Source organism: Ambystoma mexicanum, chromosome 1q (genome assembly GCF_040938575.1).
Source record: "Ambystoma mexicanum isolate Mex_15411 chromosome 1q, UKY_AmexF1_1, whole genome shotgun sequence".
In the NCBI taxonomy this organism is placed as follows: Eukaryota; Metazoa; Chordata; class Amphibia; order Caudata; family Ambystomatidae; genus Ambystoma; species Ambystoma mexicanum.
In genome coordinates, this window is record NC_090922.1 from 653,422,971 (window position 1) to 653,442,967 (window position 19,997).

Below are 19,997 nucleotides of genomic sequence, written 5' to 3' on the forward strand. Positions count from 1 at the left end.
ACTCCAGAATGTGGAATAAAGAAAAGAAGAATGCTGAGCGAAGCAGAGAGAAGGGAGGAGGAGGAAAGGAGGGGTGTGCTGGCAACAGCATGCAAGCAGGGATGTAATTTGGGGGTCGCAGCTGCGACCCCTGCTGTCTCTCTTGCTACCACTGCTGTCTACCTTGCTACCCCATGGAAAACGAAACAATATATATTTATTTTTTCAAACTGGCTGTCGGCAGCCCTCTGGCCCTTCGGCCCTCTTTCCAGCCGCTCGCTGGATAGAGGAAGCTGCTTGTATCGGGGGAGAGAGAGGGGAGTATATAGAACTTGTGTGATCGAAGGTAGTCTCATGGAAGGACACACATACTGAGTTTGGTCAGTAGGCTCTACAGCCTTCAAAGGATAATCACAATGTGTTTTCTTTAAACTAAAACTACTTTAGTCTCCTCCTGCATAAAGCATTTTGTACATAGAGCCAAACCTAAAACTGGCAACACTGTAACCTTATTGGAACGTATTTCCCTCGAATGCCTTCAACTTCACAGAATGGAGAACAACCTATCAAAGGACTTCTGGACACTTTGTGGCTTTCACCCGACTCCTTTACCTAGCAAAACATACTGCTCATCATATTTCTAGAACTCTAATCAGAGCACAAGACCGACCCTCGAGCACAAGACCGACCCTCCAGTCCCAGTCCAGAACCCACTATTCTCTCTCTGTACTATAAACAGTGCTGTATGTAAAATGCTAGAAATCAGGATGGGAGATCCGTGGAAAGCTGTCCAGTTTTGAAGCTATTTTATTTTGCCTTCAAAACAATTTGTTTTTTTGAATACCCCCGGACCTATTACAGTCCTGGGTCGCACCCTGCACAAGTTCTATGTTACTACTTACCTGTATTGTATACTCGTGCACCACTGTGGAAATTGTCACTCAATCATTGAAGAGGACTATAGTCACCTGTATTTCCCTTGCAAAAAACGTCTGTCCGTACTTTCGTGCTTATCGAAAGTCTTGTAAATGTTGAATTTTATTTATCTGTGCAAAATTGTTTTGAAGGCAAAATAAAATAGCTTCAAAACTGGACAGCTGTCCACGGATCCCCCATGCTGATTTCTAGCATTTTACATACAGGTACCCTCCTGGGCATATCAGGACTCCGCCAGGCACCCTTTATTGAATCTATAAACAGTGCTGAGATGTCCACCACACCAGAGATGCATAATTCGGCTCAATTTACAGTCAGATACAAAAGCAAGTAACTTTGAGAGCTGAAGGGATAGCTGTTAATTCAGCAGTTTTTTTGTTGGAGGCAGTTTTTAAGCATTTTCCTCTGCTAAAACCCAGCTTGGTTAATACCCAAAACATGCTGCAGCAGCAATGGCATGCTCCAGGAGGAATCAGTAGTAAATATGGTCTGTGAGTTTGACTTTCAACTTGCAGTGATAAAACTGATGTGCCATGCATTGGGTAACCCATTAGCCCACACATTCTACAATACAGGTTTCTGGATGCAAGGTTACACGTTCTTTTATTGCACCAAAAAGTGTTAAGATGGCATAGTACATTAACTTTCTAGTCTCTTCGGCTGTACATTTATTTATAGTAGAGGATGCATGTTTAAATATATAAAATGCTTCAAAATTGTCATTGCAACATGCTTTGTGTGAATATCTATTGCATTATTATTAAATGATTAAAGAAATTTCAGACATATTTTTATGTATTTCTTACTTGTGACTTCTTTTTGGGTACAGAACATTTCTTAATAAATCATAATGAATAAGGACAGTAAATTATACTGCTTGCAGTGTGGATTCCCTTCTCTTTTTGTTTAATACCATGCACTGCCCCAAATCCACACCGACACCATGGGGCGACCGTATTTTATTGTGCATCAGTAAATATACAAAATGCTGCAGTTCTTTACTTGTAAAACAATGTGCTTCTATTCCAACAAACTGGAACTTGGGCCTTTATATGCAAAACAAGATTCTGCATGCTCATCAACATACAGGACCACACATTATCTCTTCCCCAGGGCAGGCCCCACTCAAACTCTCACTAGGCGTAATCATTATTGTGACAGAATCAAGATAATGCACCTTCCTGGAAAATCTCAACATTGTTTGAAAACAGCAGTAGGGCATAGAGGCAAAAGGCAGGGCAGTCCTTGATGTGTAAGGAGTGAGTGCGTGGGGTGTATCGATACCACCCCAATTAAAATGAAAAAGAAACAGGAAAAATCACAATTCCAATCGTTGATTGTGCAGGTCGATGAAGCCCCCATAAATCCTACCAAATAAATAATTAAAAAGAAACACATGAATGAATAATAATAATAATAATAATAATAATAATAATAATGATAAAAATAATAATAATAAATGATATCAAATCCTGCATGAAATAACTCTTTCTATGCCAAACACTCTGCTGTGGGCATTTGCTAATAGCGAAAGAGTGAACTGGTGAGGCGCCATTGTTTCATCAAAGGAAATAACGACTGTTTACTGGTTTGCTCTTCAGCTGGACAAGCATTTTAACAGTTACCCTTCACTGCTGGGCAGTGCATGACTGTTTAGTATCCAGGATAACCCATTGTAATGCCACCCTTCCTTGCGCTACTAGGTACTCTAGTGTTATTCCTGAAGCACGAATAAAGAGCAAAGAAATGGGGTTCGGAAGCACCCAACAGGTGGTGGTGCTGTGAAGCCAGTTCCCCAGAAAACCAGAATCAGAAAGTGAATAGTTATAGGTGCAGTATATGGCTATGGTATCAGACACTAGGTCTAATGATTACGCAGGTGCCGCAGTTGGAATGTGTATCCAGAGTCTCCCAAAAACTGCAGTTTTACATTCCTCACTCTGCAAATGGGTAACCATGTTCATCACTGGTCTCAAAGTTATTGGTCACTGGCCATTGCCTAGAGATAATTTGACTGTTGGCAAGTAAGGGTAAGTGGTGTACATGTAGAGAATTGAGTGGTAAGTACATTTGTGTGCTTGGGTAGAGGCTTACAACTTGAAATTCGTACCCCCTTTTCTCAGAACAGTGAACCCTAGATTGTTTAGGAACCGGGAAGGTTGTGTTTGTTTAAATCTTACACAGTTGAAGTTGCAAAAGCTGAGCAACACTTTTGGACCAGGGAAATTCCTTGGTAATAGTACTGTAAGCTCTGAGTCCAAGGAATACCTACAGAGACATAAGAAAGCTACTCATAAAAGTGAAGTTTTGTTCTGGGCATACATTGATCTCAGTGTTTCTCACTATATAGGTTGTCGATACACTGTTTTCTGTTCCAGAAACAACAGTTTGTCACAAACCGGTTGACAGTGCTTTATTGCCTTACGGTTGTTGGCGCTATACACACTGATTTTCATGCTGCATATGGCGATCCATTCTTGTATGAAATGAATATCATATTAAAGTGATATCATAACCATATTTCTTAGTGTACTGGAACAATGCCATGTGATGCCACTTCCTGTTTTTTCAAGGGGTGATAGGTCGTGTGTCATCACTTCCTGTGATGTCACTTGGGGTGGGGTCAAATGACAATTTCCTGTGATAGCCTCAGAGGTCAAGCGTCGTGTGATGTCACTTCTGCTACCCCTGGCATTTTGGTGAAATGACGTCCCTGCATAAAAAAGTTAGCAGTAGGAGAAAGTCACTTGCAGAGCATATGCAGCAGGCAGATTGAATGTGGGCAGGTGAAAGGAGAGGGCAGAGAATGCCTGTGGTGGATTGGATTCTCTGGGGCAGCTGGAAGGTTGGGTTTATGGAAGCAGTGACAGAGCCAGCTACTGGCTTGGGAGGGCTAAAGCCCTCCGAAATTGAGGAAGGGAAGGCGGAAGTCAGCAATATGCCACAGCGTCAATGTGAATGGGGCTACAACAAGAGCCTGTCAAATCTCTCACCTGTGCAAGCAGAGTATTTAAACATTCATTAACAGGTAGCAGTATGAACATGTTGTAGTTGTGGAGGGAAGCCGCCCTATCCAATTACCCCCCATGATGAAGCCAACAACGTAACTGTTCTGCTCAGCATTTAGTGGCACAAACCTCTCGATGAATAGCATGTTTTTGTGTTAAAATAAATATCCTCTGAATTGGGGTGACAGATGGATATAATGTCTCAGAGAAAAGGGGGGTTAAAAGTTCAATGCATTAATGCACCGACTGCAACTACCTATGGGTAACCGGTAGGAAACACATCCAGCTCCTGGTGCAATACTGTTACAGGTTTAGCTCTTAGTCTGGGAGCTGTAGTCACCTCACATCTCCTCGAAAAGATGTCCTGTTTAACTCCCACCATAGGTGACCTATCAACAATGCCCACTATGCTTCAGTTTATTTCCACATTTCTTGAAGGACAGTTAGGAACTGAGAGAGAGTTTATGTATCCCATGGGTTACCGGGCACAGAGACCACAAGGCCAAAGCGCAACTGATAACGGGCATGCAGGCACTTGGGGGGGGTATTGGGTATTCTGTCATTCAAGGTGCCAGTCGTGACCCTCTTTTTAAAGTCCTGTGAGGGAGAGGGGCTGTCCTCCAGCTCTTCTCCCCCAAATTTTGATGCTGGCTCCATCCCTGGCTGGAAGGGAGGAGAACACTGCAGAGCCCTGTGCTAAGTGACGAGGATAGTGGAGTATAGAGTGGGGACAGTTGGCAAGAAGAAGGCACAAGCTAGATCAGTGCATGATATGCCAGCTGCAGATAATACCTCCTAATTCTTATTAGTTCCAGGTAAGGCTATAAAGTGCATTTATGATGACACCCACTTGCATTATCCTCTCTGCAGCATCTCTTCTTCCAACTGCCACTGAATTAATATTCTTCCTCTCAAATTCTCTCTGCATGCATCGCACTCTGAACCTTCTTCCTCGATCCAGGCACAGCAAATAGCACAAACGATCCCCTCAAAAAAAAAGCCATTCCTCGATTTACTTTTTTTTTTCATTTGATACGGTTGAATATACAACCTTTCAAACATATAAAAATAGATAAATAAACAATATTTAAACAATATTTAAACAAAAAAAAAGAATAACAACAATATACAAATATACACAATTTGAAAATAAATCCAAATACATATACAATTTTTTGATTTCACCCTCATAACTAAGATACATATATATCTCAATCCACATCGTGTCTTGTGGGATTAAAATTTAAATCAGTACGCTTTGAATTCTGATCCAAAAGGAAGAAGGAAACAGATCAGTTAATAATGTAGACTCCATACTTGGTCATTTTAAAATGTTCCCTTTTGGCAGCTATACTATTGTCCTTTTAAAAATACATCAGGTTCTCTCTTGAGTACATTTGTTCCTTTTTGGCAGCTATGCTATTGTCATTTCAGCTGTCACACTGTTTCCTTTTTCTCATTCTCGTGTAATTTCAGCAATATCAGATATTTTATCTCTGTTATGTTTACTAATACTTTCTGTGAGTCAAACATTATTTTCCATATCATCTCATTTGTCATTAATTCCGGATATTTAAAAACAACATAGAAAGTACATAGTCCTAAAATTTGCCAAAGCCGGACATTCTGATATTGCATGTTTTAATGTCTCTACACTTGCTGAATTTTCACAAAACCGACAATTACTTTCACTAGCTGACACTTTTTTCCATTTACACATGACCCCTCTTGTACACCATAGGTTCAGTCTAAATCTCATATATTGGGTTCTCATTGGTCGATCTGGAAATAATGATATATACATCTCCGATGTACCCATTTTTCTGTGACTTAGATCATGATTTATGAACAGGGTTCATTTTGTACAGTGGTCTCTTGTTCTTATCAAGTCCCCTTTTCTTATTTTTCACCACTCAGCAGCAGTTGGATTAGCAATTAGATCTTCATCAAGTATATCGTCCAAATTCAGAGATGGTTGTGCCCTAATTCTCCAATTTCTTGCTTCTTTGTGAGCTGTTTCAGTTACATAAGCAGATGTTGTGTGCAATAGCTGACAGTCCTTCATTGGCATGATATATTTCCTATAGAGGGAACAAACCCTCCGTTTGTACATAGCATATAACGATGTTAATACTAGTTCATGACGTATTATGCACATTGATGTTGTTTTAGGTAGGTCTAGAACTGATTTCCAAAAACTTCCTTCTATCATAGTCCAGAACATTTCTGATAACCAAGCTCATGTTTCCGCACCATATAGTAGGATGGGCGTTACCTTTTGCTTATAAAAGATTATTATTGGTTTTAGTGAACATTTTCCATATTTATATGGTAGCATTCGGGCTTGAGAGATTAAATATGTGTATTCCTTTGTCACTTCCAAGGACTCTTCCTGTACTACCCATCTATGGTGTTTCATTTTTTTATTCGAAAAAATAATGATCTTACATTTAGATTCATTTACTTTTAGACCATTTCTAGTGGCATATTTGCCCAGTTGATATAACAGTACTTGCAGTCCCAACGGTGTCTTTGCCAACAGCACTAAGTCATCAGCATAAAACCCCCACGGAACTCTCACACCATGTAACCTAGGGGGATCAGATTGCATGCCACCAAGGTTAAACTGAATATCTCCTATGAAGAAGTTAAAAAAAGTTGACGCCAGAACACACCCTTGCTTTAACCCTCTAAATGTTGGAATTGGGTTGGTAAGAGTGTCATCTTGTGATAATCTAATTTGAATACTTGTGTTTGTGTGTAGCTGTCTCACCCAAAAAATTATATTCATGGGGCATGCATCTCGTAGCATCTTTTCGAACAATTTCTCTCTTAACACAGAATGGAAAGCAGCCTTGAAATCAATAAATGCTATATATAGCGGTTTTTTCTTTCTTGCGCTTTAACTAGCTGCAGAGCATGCAGATTTATGGCAGTTCCCAGGCCCGGTTTAAACCCCGTCTGATTAGGATCTTGTAGTTTTGATTGTTCAATCCAATTTGTAAATTCTTTCAGTATGATTCTGGCAAATATCTTGGCTGGGATATCGAGAAAGGTGATAGGCCGGTAATTTTTTGGCTCATTTCGATTCCCTTTTTTATAAATGGGGATTACAATGAATGTTCTCCATGAGTTTGGAATGATTTGAAAGTCAATTGTTTGTCGAAAGATGGTGGTTATAATTTCTGCCCATGCATACAGATGGGCTTTAATGGTTTTATTGGACAGTCTGTCTGGGCCAGCGGTTCTAGACAGACTAATAGGCCGATTCATGGAATTAATGTGCGCTGAAAATGACAGCGCAAGCGTGAAAATCGCAGCGCAAGTGTGAAAATCGCAGCGCAAGCATGCCAAAACCGCGCACATCGATTCATGGAAGTCAGTGCGCGTGTAAATCCTGGGATGTGCGCTAAAATCGTGGGTGATGCACGCGGGCGCACAAGTCATCACACGGCATGCGCTACTTGCACAGTGAAAGCACACATAGCGCAGTGCACATAACAAAAGTAGGTGGAACACGGGGCGTAACAAGTGGAATGGGGAACAACGCGTGAAAATGTGGGCGTTACGGGGGAAGTACAGGAGGTTAATGCAAGCAACGCCCACATGCGCTCCTACAACACGGATTCATAGAATCGAACAGGGGAAAGGCATGCACCAAAAAAGACATGCTAATCCGTAAAAACACGTACGCCAGCAGGAAGCAGGCGTACGCGGCCCTGCGCAGCATAAAAGTGCACGCAAACAACAAACAAGCTCAGACGCTACGATGAATATACCATTCCTCGCAGCAGTGGTCATGGGACACCGCAGGAGGAGGAGGATAGCCAGGCCCCACATTTTTTCACCCAGGACCAGCCTTTTTGGGATGCCTGATAACCAGGTGTATGGGAGGTACAGGTTTCCACCACACATAATACTCGACCTGGTGAGTGAGTGGGAGGATGACCTCACATCACCCACCCTGTGCTCCCAAGCACTGAGCCCCTTGGAAAAGGTGCTCAATGTACTACACTTCTTGGCCACTGGTTCATTTCAGCGGACAAGTGCCATAGTGGGGGGGTGTCACAGGCCACGCAGTCACGCTGACTACACCAGGTGTTGGCCATCATGACTGCACGCCCCTCAGTCCGCAGGCACATATACATGCCCAGAACACCTGCAGAAAGGCAGGCTGCTGTCCAGGACTTTTACGGGGTGGCACACTTCCCCAAAGTGCTAGGTGCCATTGATTGCACCCATGTGGCTCTACGTCCTCCCAGGGCAACTGAGCACATCTATAGAAACCGTAGGCACTGGCATTCCATCAACGTGCAGGTAGTATGTGATGCCAAGGGAATCATCACCTCAGTTTATGCCAACTATCCAGGGTCCACCCATGATAGTTTCATTTTCAGAATGTCAACCCTAAACTGGGACCTAGGAGCTGGGCGGCATGGCGATACATGGCTGATTGGTGAGTATAAATGCCTCTGCACACGCATGCATGTCAGATACTGAGTAATGTGACAACCCCACTAATGATACCCATCATCACCTCCCCAGGGGACAGTACCTACCCTGTGAGCACCCACATGATGACGCCAATTCGGAACCCCACCGCACCACCTGAGGTAAGATACAACACAGCCCATATTGCAACCCGGGGCATAGTGGAGCGCACATTCGAAGTGCTCAAGTCATGCTTTTGCTCCCTTGACCGTTCTGGTGGGCAGCTGCTATATGCGCCCCCAGTAGTGTGCAGGATCATAGTGGCAGCATGTGTCCTGCACAAAGTTGCAACCCGCCGGTGCCTCCGGGTGGACATGTTGGTGCCCCCACATCCCCAACCACATGCACGGCCGCTGCGCATGGGAGGTGAAAGGGCATGTGGTGAGGCAGCACGTACCCAGCTGGTGGCTAATTACTTCACCTAAAATCCTACCCCTGTGGAGTGCACACAGCCCTGGCTCATACCAGCTGACAATCAATGATGATGACATAAGGGACAGTCAACTCTCACAACCATACCAGCCTGAGATAGGTCATCTGGAAGTGTTACGTTGTGTGCATTCCTACCTACTTAAAGACAACCAATGCTGTGTCACAAAAAACACACACATTCATGCAGCATGAATGACTACTCCCTTGCAAAATACCACATGAAAATAGTGCCTTGTCACCCACCCCTCCCCATCTCCACTACCCAACACACCATGGCATGTCATGCAATGTGAAAGCAACCAAATGAATGCACAACACATGACACAAGTGTCAGAAAGTGCACTGTCCCAAATGTAAACGGGCCACAGACAATATGCTCCCAGTAATCAATGAGAAACAGCACACATGAACAAATACTGACCAGCAACACAAAACAGCAACACAGGATGAAACAGTGGCAATATATGACAGTCCAAAATCAAAATAGTGCAAGTCTCACAAACTGACTAAGCCAGCACTTCCACCCCTTCCAACTGCAGAGTGTTGCTGTCAGGCAAATGTGTCAGTGTACTGCATACAACATGAAATGCATCTGCAAAGGAGACGGCCTTGTGAAGACATGAAGAAGGTACATGTGAATAAGAAGAAAGACATGGATGCACAAGCACATATCAATACACCATGCAGTGTTCAATCCAACAACAATCCCCACTAGGGATATACACAGTTTTGACTACAGACTGCCCACACAGCTCATGGGAGCCCAATGTCACTGTGTAAGTTACTGTCACTTGGTAACACCCTTTGCAAGCCCATGGAAAGGGGAAGCAGGAAGGGTGTGTGTGTCAGGAACCCAAGCATCTAACCCAAAGACAGGACAAGTCTGCATGTGCCCAGCTGGAATACACAGTGGATGCCCACGGGAGCCACACAAGGCAACACACTGTAAAAAAAAGGAGGCCTCCCAGGAGGTTTGAGGACAGGGTGCACCCCAACACCAACATGCGTGGATGTTGAGAAAAAAAAATACCTTCATGGGTTCATGGGCTCATGGCCTGCACGGCTACGCTTGAGTGGGAGAACTGCTGTCGCTCTCTTCACCCTCTGCTGCTACATCAGGAGGTGGCCGTGAAATGGGAGGCATCCCACGCAAAGCCCTGGTATGGTCCTCCATGGCAGCAAGCATGCAGGTGTGGAAAGTTTTGTTCTGCAGGATGATGGTAATGAGATCCCCATGCAGCACCTCACGGGTAGCCCGCATTTCTACTTGCATGGCCTCGCGTGATACCCGGATCTCCATTCGGGTTGCTTGGAGCTCTGCTGAGAGTGAACGTGTGAGCTGCTCCAGCTGCTGTTCTGACCTAAAAGTTCGGGAAGCCTCAAGTTCACCCAGAGTCCCTGAGGAACCTGTGTTCTTACCTCATGGCTTCCCTGTGGGCCTGTGACTCTACAGATATGGCTTTGCGCAGAGTCTCCAGTGCCGCCCGTCGGTCCCTGTTGGAAGCCAACATGTCCTTCCTGTGTGAGTGGCAAATTGAGTCTGTTGCCTGCTGCTGAAGCTCCATCTGCCTTTCAGGGGGGAGAATGGAACTGGCCACCCTATCCATTGCCTGAGCCATCATTTCACACAATGCTCCCTGTTGTGCTCCTATACCGTACGTGGAGTTTTCCCATACGGTATTGACTGGTGGTGCACGGCCACCGCGTCGGCGGGCACCACACCTGTTTGGGGCAAGGCGATCTGCACCTTGCTGTGCTGGCACTGCCTGAGGCTGCAGGACTGCATTCCCCCTTTGATCTGCTGGCCCAGGAACAGGAGCAGATGTTGTGGATTGTGACCCTGCATCCGTAACCGCCTAAGACGGAGTTACCAACACTGACATCCCCATAGAGGAGTCTACCCCCGGTGCAGGTGGGTTGGACAGAACAGCATCCCTGCCAGAAATACTGACCTGCGACGGCACATATGTCTCACTGTCCGATTTAGCACCTGAATCATAGAGTTCTGCGGAGGTGTACCCAGAGACACCCGTGGACAGTATGGGCTGCAGGAGGATTGGGTTTTCACCCACCACCACCCCACGTCCTCGACTGGTACCCGGTTGTCGCTGAGTTTTACCCTGGGTCTGCACCATCTCCTGCACCTCAACAGCATCAAGTGCCTCATCACCTGCAAAAACATGAAAGACAACAAATGGAAACAGGCATGAGCACCATAGCACACACATAGGCCTGACAAGCCAGAGATCAAGTACATGAATTACACATGTCCCACATGACTATAACCCTGGCATGCATGCACTGTCAATGAGTTGGAAGGGGAGACGAAAAGCAGACACTGAGGACTCCAAGATGGAAAAGCAACACATTTGCTGCATGTTGGATAGCACTGGCATCACACATTAGCCTGTGAGTGGCATGTCCAATACACATACATGACACATGCCAGCACACAGACGGCACGTAGCATAGCCATGGTACATTTGACAACTACAGCCATATGTTAGTGAATGAGTACTGTCACCCATCCATGTGAGATGGACATGATGAGATGAAAAATGCAAAATAGTGTGACAAAATACGCATGTGCCACACACACTGCAACACATCCAGTGTTCAATTATCCAGTGATGGCAGGCAGATGGATGCATCAATGGTTGGTCACTTCATCATGACAGGAGACAAGTCATGTCCCACATTCATACAGGGCCCAAAAATTAATGTGCGCAGGCCATTACTCAATCAGCCTGAAAGGTGAAATCATTCCCATAACAAGGTAATAAATGTGGGCCATTGTGGGGTGTAATCTATGACAGAAGCATGTCACATATGTGGCATTAGGGCAGAAAAATGTGTTGTAAAATGGGAGGATTGAAACAATCAGGCTGAATGAACACTGAAAGTTTTGAACAATGTTGTTGCAAGATGACAGTTCAAGGGCAACTACAGTAATGTGGTGCTAATTGGCTACTGTGGTTAGAAGGGATAGTGTCATACCCAAATTGAAGGCCGGTGAATGGTTGGAGGAAGCACATGGGTGACCCATGCCACTCATGAGTACACACCCTCACCTGGCACTCAATCAGAACACATCACCCAAGCAACATACACATGGATTACACACAAATGCATGGGCACTCACCGGGCAATGCTCCATAATCTGGTAGGTCTGCCACGCCTAGGATCTGTTCCTCTGTGACGAATGTTCCAACAACACACTCATGTTCAGTGAGTTGGGCGTCCTCTGGTGGAGACCCACCGTTGGTCACCAGAGTAGAGGCATGATTGGAAGCCAGCTTGTTCTTTTCTCTGCATTTCAGGTCATTTCACCGCTTGTAGCAATCATCAGCTGTGCGCCTCACAAATCCAAGGGCACTAATGTGGTCCGTGATGGTCTGCCAGTGGGCCCTACATTGAGCAGGCGTAGTCTTGCAGCCTGCAGTCACCACCATTTCGCGGCCATGTGCCAACACATAGGCCACAAGTGCATCAAGTTTGGCATCATTGAAGCTAGGCTTTCTTGACGTGCCGGAGTGAGTAGCCGTGTCTGGGGTTGCAGGCTGTAGTGCAAGAGCACCCTTCTTCTTCTTGGAATCTGGTGTGGATCCTGATAGGCTTACGCCGCTCTGGTCAGTAGGGGCAGAAGCGCAGGTGGACTGGGTACTTGAAGACTGTAAAGGTACAATGACCAAAGGTCTTGGTGCAGGCATTGGCTGCAGGGTGATGTTGGCAGGGCCAACGTCTGTGTGATGGACTTGGACTGACACTGTCCCGGCTAGGAGACTCGGAGCTGGGGTGGATTGAGCTGCAGCTGCCCCTGCAGCCTCCTCACCCTGTCTACTTGGGGCAGCAGATGACATTGCTGCCCCAGATCCACGTGGCCTGGTGACAGCAACTTTCACCGCCACACGTGGCTTAGACTTGGTGACCTGGAAGTCAGCCTGGGAGTCATCCTGTGCCGGTTCAGTTGACAAAATGGGCCGGTTCAACAAGGGCTGAGCTGGGATGGTGTCAGCTACATTTCCCACAACCATTGGGGGGGGGCATAGGTGGCCCTGATTGGTCCTCCACACACTGTGCTCTAGGGGCACCCTGAAAATCCTGGCCACATCCCCTACCACGCCCACCACGCCCACCTCTTTGAGCTCGGCCACCTTTGCCTCCCTTACTGCTTGGTTGCCTCCCAACCATGGCACTGATGTTGTTGTGCGTATGGGAGTTGCAGTAAACAATTGTCCTGGGCAATTGGGGTGAAAGGGGTAGGGTACTAGATGGAATTCGTACCCTAGTGCTCTAGCAAGGCTGTCTGTGACCCCTGAGGGAAGATGATGGGTCACGCAATGCACATGCACCCCAAAAACAAAGGTACACGTGCACGCAACCCCTGGTAGACCACGTGCATGGAAAAATGAACCTGCACTATGCTGTGGCACCCAGAAACACAAAAATAAGCGTACGCGTGTTACACGCAGCCTTCAATGACCTCTGAAGGGGTACGCGACACACGGGGGCAACCACAGTTGGAAAATACATGCGCGACTCATCATCTACCTTGAAAAAGAACGGGAAAAAGAAGTGCGCGTTGGCAACACCCCCGCCAAAAGAAGAAAAGAACGCAGTCTGAGGAAACAGGGAGTATGAACTGGAAACGTTGTGAAGTAATCGCGTGTGAAACGACAAGAAGTACAAGAATCACCTGCTCGCTCTCCACAAAAAGCATGTACAAGAAAATAGCGTCATACTCTACCTTTTAAGCCAGCCCAGACGTGCAACATCACTTACGCGCTTACGCGCTAAGGCCCTTTCCTCCAATAGCAAGGTGACGTGCAGTTTTCTCATGTGCTGATTCACTATGCACCCGTGTTGTGGGGAAAGCCCGTGCGCGTAACGTCACAGATGCGCTTACGCGCTTACGGGCTAAGGGCCTTTCCTCAAATTTCACGCTGGCGTGCACTTTTTTCATGTGCCAAATCACTCCGTATCAAGCTGGCCACGCAACAACACATGGAAGACCACGCGCCTGCCCAGAAGGCCATATTCCTGCCCCCCAGAGTCCAGAGCGCACTCCCACCTGCCGTCTGCTGCTGCCTGCCTGCCTGCTGCCCACGTGCCCTGCTATTTGGTGCCTGCATGTCAGCCAGGGGTGCAGTTGCTGTGACCACCCCTGCTGGAACTGAAGACTCCCGACTGGGATACCATCACTTCACAGCCCAGCCCCAGGACCCAGCTGCCCACCCACACCTGCCTCTGGGGTTGCCATGTCGCACACTACATCATCTGGCACCACTGGCAACCCCCAGGCAGAGGGGCAGAGGGCCACCAGCTTCAGTGCCAGTGAAGTTGGTGTCCTGGTGGAGCACGTCCTGGGGCAGTATGATGCCCTCTTTGGAGGTTCACGCGCCGACAACGAAGGACGGAAGAGGATCTGGATGGACATCGTGACTTCCATCAACGAGGAGGGGGTGGCAGTCTGCAACATTCCACATGTCCAGAAGTGCTGGGAGGACTTCAGGTCCAGGACCCTCAACAAGGCCCGGCGCCTCTTGAAGGCAGCGGATGCCAAGGGGTGCCGGGTCTGCCTATCCACCATCCAAATGAGGGTCCTGGAACGTATACGCCCAGCGCTCCACGTCCAGGTCCTTGAGAGGCAGACCCGTCTGGAGTCGAGCGGTAAGTGTACATGCCTACTGATTGGACGCTGTGCATGTTGTGGTGTGCCAGGAGTGTGCAGGTTGAACAAGTGTCTATGTAGGGCCATATATGGATGCATATGTACAGGGACGTGAACTTGCCACATGTGATTCCTCTCATGTGTGAGACACAATGAGGGTGTATGTGTTGGCAAGCATGGTGGGCAAATGCATGTGTGGGTGCACACATGTGAATATTATGTGCATGTACTGTGGCATGGTTGTGGTGTCACACATGGATGCTGGTTCCTGCTGCATGTATCTGCACTATGTTAATGTGCATGTGTGTGTATTTGACAAGTGTGCAACTGTGATGCAACATGGATGCGTGTGACACTGACATGTAGGTGGCTGATTGCCAGTTGTGACATGGATGGTGACATTATCACTGAAGTGGTGCAGATGTACAGATGCATATTAGTCCGGTAGCATGTGTGCATGTGTTATGCACTCCCCATGTTGCATGTGACGTCAGGCTCACCTTCGGCTGCTCATGCTGTTGTTTGTGTATGGATGGTGCTGCCTGGAGCAACATTCCTGTTGATTTGCTCATGTGTGTGAGTTAAAATGTCATGTGTGTTGGGGAGTGCGATGCCGTGTCTGAAGTTTGACACTGCCACACATGTACAACTGTCATGTGTGTATCAGTCCATTAAACAGTGCCCTGATGCCTGTGTTCTATCTCTCCCTGTCTGCAGCGTCAACTGATGAAGAGGGCGGAGAGGGTGCTGTGGAGCAAAGTGGCAGGGATCGCACCACAAGCTGGAGACGCAAGGCCCGGCTCCCCTCCCAGGTTGTCATCTCACCGGGGAGTGAGGAGTCTGGTGCCGCATCCCAGGCCGCAGCTGCCGAGGGTAGGTTCAAGAGGCGGAGGCCGGAGGTGGATTCCTCGGCAGCAGAAGGGGCAGCTGAGACCCCACAGGGTCCAACGGAGGAAGAGGGCACGGAGTCATCCAGGTTGGTGGGGGGTTTGGTGGAGGAGGAGGCCGTGGAAGACACACACACGGGGTCTGGAGGTGGGGATTCCACTGGTGCTAGTGGTGCAGTGCAGGGGCAGGGACAGGAGGCAGCACAGGCCACCGCGGAGGTGCTTGTGTGTAATCCTGTCCCCAATCCTGTGACTGCATCATCCCGCACCAGCAGGGATGCCTACGTCCAGACCCGTTTTCAGGAAGGGGATGAGCACACAACAACTGGCCTTCCTCTCCCTGCAGACGTGGCTATCCGGGACCGAGTTGAGCCTGTCCTGGCTGGGATCGCATTGCGTCAACAGGGCATGTGAGCTGACCTGCAGTGTTTTAGTGAAGACACTGCACGTCATCTCGGCTGCCTCTTTGACCTGCTGGGACGGGTCACCAGTGCTGGATTCCTCTGTGTGCTGGAGTTTCTTCGGACCCCCTCCTCGCCTGAACCCCCTATGCGCCAGTCGTCCTCCATGCCATCTTCATACCCATGTATCACCTGTGGAGCTGCCTCTGACCCAGCGGCCAGGCTGGTGGAGGACACATCCCTGCCGCAGTCGGGAGTCGGACATCCAGCAGGGGTGGCCACCTCAAGAACTGCACCCCAGCCGGAGGAGGACGTGCAGACAGCAGAAGGCAGGGCACAGGCACAGAGGCAGCAGCATCAAGGTGGGAGCGACGATGGCATGGGGCCATCAACATCCGAGGGGCAGGCATCGGCTAGAGGGCAGGAGGACCCAGGATTGGGAGTGTCTTCCATCTGGCAGCGGTTGGGCCAGGCCATAGGTGCGGAGCGGAGGCGGGCAGAAGAGGCACGGCTCACACTGGTCAGGGCGGAGAACTCCATGCGGAGGGCACTGAGGCGGGCCGAGTGTCTCGAGGCTATTCGCAGGGAGTTGGAGTCCAACATGGCATCGTCCCTGCGAACCCTCGGGGCCATGGAAGAGGACCGCCTCCAGGACATTGAGCAGGAGTTCGATGATGCCCTGGCCCGGGACATCGGAAAGTGAGCCATCGGACTAGGCCGCCGTCATTGTAAATAGTTTTTAGTGTTACGTTTCATTTTCGTTTTCCTTTATTTTGTGGTGATTGGACTATGCCCCACACTTTTGTATATAGTTATTTCTTATGTAGTTTCTTTGATAGGTTTCATTTATTTTGTTGAGCTTATGGACCGTTTGAAAATTACATAGTTGAACATTGGATTTATATGTACATTTTCTTTGGATTTCACCATGGAACAATGGATTTTAAATTTTACGTTTCCTTTAGATTTGTTTTGGTGGACCATTTTTCTTTAGGATTTCTTTGGATTGGTTCTACATTTCCTTTTTCATATTTTTGGACATGCATTTCATTTCATGTTTGTAATTTTTTGTATGCTTTCATTTCATTACATTGATTTCGTTCATAATACATTTTGATATTTTACTTTCATGTGTGGGATTCGCTCAATGGGTTCATGCATGTCAAAATGTGGGTTTACACGATCTGTGGCAACCAGTGTGTGTGTGTGAGACGGACATGTGTTGATGTACATGGTTGACTTTTGATTTGTGTCATGACATAGGCATGTCAGTGTGTGGTGGATTGGTAAAATCATTGCATGTCAAGACTGGGGTGGCGTGCTGTGGTATTTTGGTGCACATGAGGCCCATGATTGTGCAGCTTCATGTCGTGTTGCAGGGGATCATGAGTCGGGGCCTGCTGGCAGGTTCCCGTTAATGCTGGGGGGGGTGGGGGCGCTGGGGGACATGAGTCGGGGCCTGACCCTCAATGCTGGGTGGATGGGGGTGCTGGGGAACATGAGTTGGGGCCTGCTGGCAAGTGCCTGTCATGCTGGGTGGATGGAGGTGCTGGGGGTCATGAGTCGGGGTCTGCTGGCAGGTGCCCGTCAATGCTGGGTGGATGGGGGTGCTGGGGGACATGAGTCAGGGCCTGCTAGCAGGTCTCTGTCAATGCTGGGTGGATGGGGGTGCTAGGGAACATGAGTCTGGGCCTGCTGGCAGGTGCCCGTCAATGCTGGGTGGATGGGGGTGCTGGGGAACATGAGTCGGGGCCTGCTCGCACGTGCCTGTCAATGCTGGGTGGATGGGGGTACTGGAGGACATGAGTCGGGGCCTGACCCTCAATGCTGGGTGGATGGGGGTGCTGGGGAACATGAGTCAGGGCCTGCTGGCAGGTGCCCGTCAATGCTGGGTGGATGGGGGTGCTGGGGGACATGAGTCGGGGCCTGACCCTCAATGCTGGGTGGCTGGGGGTGCTGGGGAACATGTGTCGGTGGTCACTTGTGCGTGGTGACATGTGGGCTGGCTGGGGGGCTTCGCCAGGGTGGATGGGCTGCCTGTGGGTCATGGCCAGGGGTGCAGTGTGTTCCCCTGTGTTGTGGTCTGCCTGCAGGCCCTGGGGAGGGGGGAGAGGGCACACCTGGGAGGACACACACTAACAATTTGTTGGGGCACCCCGAAATACACGTACCCCGCTCGCACAGGGCCAATCGCGTGTGATTCTCCCCGCACACCCCCGAAATACACGTACCCCGCTCGCACAGGGCCAATCGCATGTGATTCTCCCCGCGCTCTCCCGAAATAGACGTACCCCGCTCGCACAAGGCCAATCGCGGGTAAAACTTCCCACGCACCCCTGAAATACACATACTCCGCTCGCACAGGGCCAATCGCGGGTAAAACTTCCCGCGCACCCCCGAATTACACGTACCCCGCTCGCACAGGGCCAATCGTGTGTGATTCTTCCCGCGCACCCCCGAAATAAACGTACCCCGCTCGCTCATGGCCAATCGCGTTTGATTCTCCCCACGCACCCCCCCGTAATACACGTACCCCGCTCGCACAAGGCCAATCGCGGGTAAAACTTTCCACGCACCGCCGAATTACATGTACCCCGCTCGCACAGGGCCAATCGCGTGTGAATCTTCCCGCGCACCCCCGAAATAAATGTACCCCGCTCGCACAGGGCCAATCGCGTGTGCTTCTCCCTGCCCATCCCCGTAATACACGTACCCCGCTCGCACAAGGCCAATCGCGGGTAAAATTTCACACGCACCCCCGAAATATACATACCCCGCTCGCCCAGGGCCAATCCCCAGAATACCCACTGGGTTAGATGTGGAAAGGAGTAATGGCACGTGAGTATTAAAGTTCCCCAATGTCTTTAAACGCACCTTGTTTTGTCTTTCAGATGCGGGATGCAGCGCCGAAGGCCTCCGGAGCGTGCGAAGAGTTGGTAAGCTTTTGTCTTTCAGATGCCGGAATGCAGTGTGAAGACCTCCGGAGCGCACGAAGAGTAGGTAAGCCTTTGTCTTTCAGATGCCGGAATGCAGCGCGAGGCGTTGGTGACAGCCGATGGACCAGGTAAGTGAAGAGCTGTCACTGAAGACCGTAATGCTAACCTGTTCTTTCTTGTCTTTATAGGTGTTGCTGAAGACTGGATTCAGGATGGTAAGCCTTTTTCCTTAGGCCCAGGATCAGATGCAGAAGACACGATGAGCGTTCTGCTGCTGAGGATGCAGAATAACGCAAAGCAAGATTCATCCATCGGGTGTGGTTTAAATAGCCTCCTGTAGTGCTTAGTGGTCTCCTTCCACGGCCACGCCTAGGTAAGAAAAGAGTTCCTGCTTTCCAGAAGAGTTCCAGTGTTCTGAATCTAGGGAGTGGCTCCTGCCCCACCCAACAGGAAAAGTAGTTCCAAACAGAAGAGGATCAGAGGCTCAACTGGCAGGCAAGTAAGCAGCATGGTCTGCTGCAGGTAAGTCCACCCAAGCATTATGAGCCCGGCGCTTCCAGCGCTAGGACTGGGCATATTTATGAGCCTGGTGCCACTGGCGCCAGGACTGGGTCCAAAAGGTCCCAATTGGGACTGGTTGGCACTCGGAACCTGGGTTATGGATCTGCTTCCAAGGGAGTTGGGAAAACCCTGACCTTTTGGAAGCAGAGATCATGACAGTACCCCCCCTCAAGGCCCCTCCCAAACCGGGCTTCTCCGGGGGTTTTGCCTTGTCAGGAAATGTTCGGTGAAATGTTTTGATTAGGCGAGGAGCGTGGACATATTCAGCAGGTTCCCAGGATCTCTCTTGGGGGCCGTAGCCTTTCCAGTCGATTAGGTAAAATAGTTTAAATTTGGAGATCTTGGAGTCCAGAATGCTTTTGACTTCAAACTCGAGTTCTCCATCAACTAGGATAGGTTTTGGAGATTTGGTTAGTCGGGTTTGAGGTTGCACGGGTTTTAATAGAGAGACGTGGAAGACCGGATGTATCTTCATGTGCGGGGGCAAGTCCAACTTGACCGCTACTGGGTTTACTATGGTAGTGATGGAATAGGGACCAAGGTATCTTGGGTTGAATGTGCATGGCCCTTTTAGAGGTAGATATTTGGTGGATAACCAGACTTGATCCCCTACTTGATATTGAGGGGCTTCCTTCCGATGATGATCTGCTCCTTTCTTGTATTGTTCTTTAGCCCTTTGAAGGTGAGAAACAGCT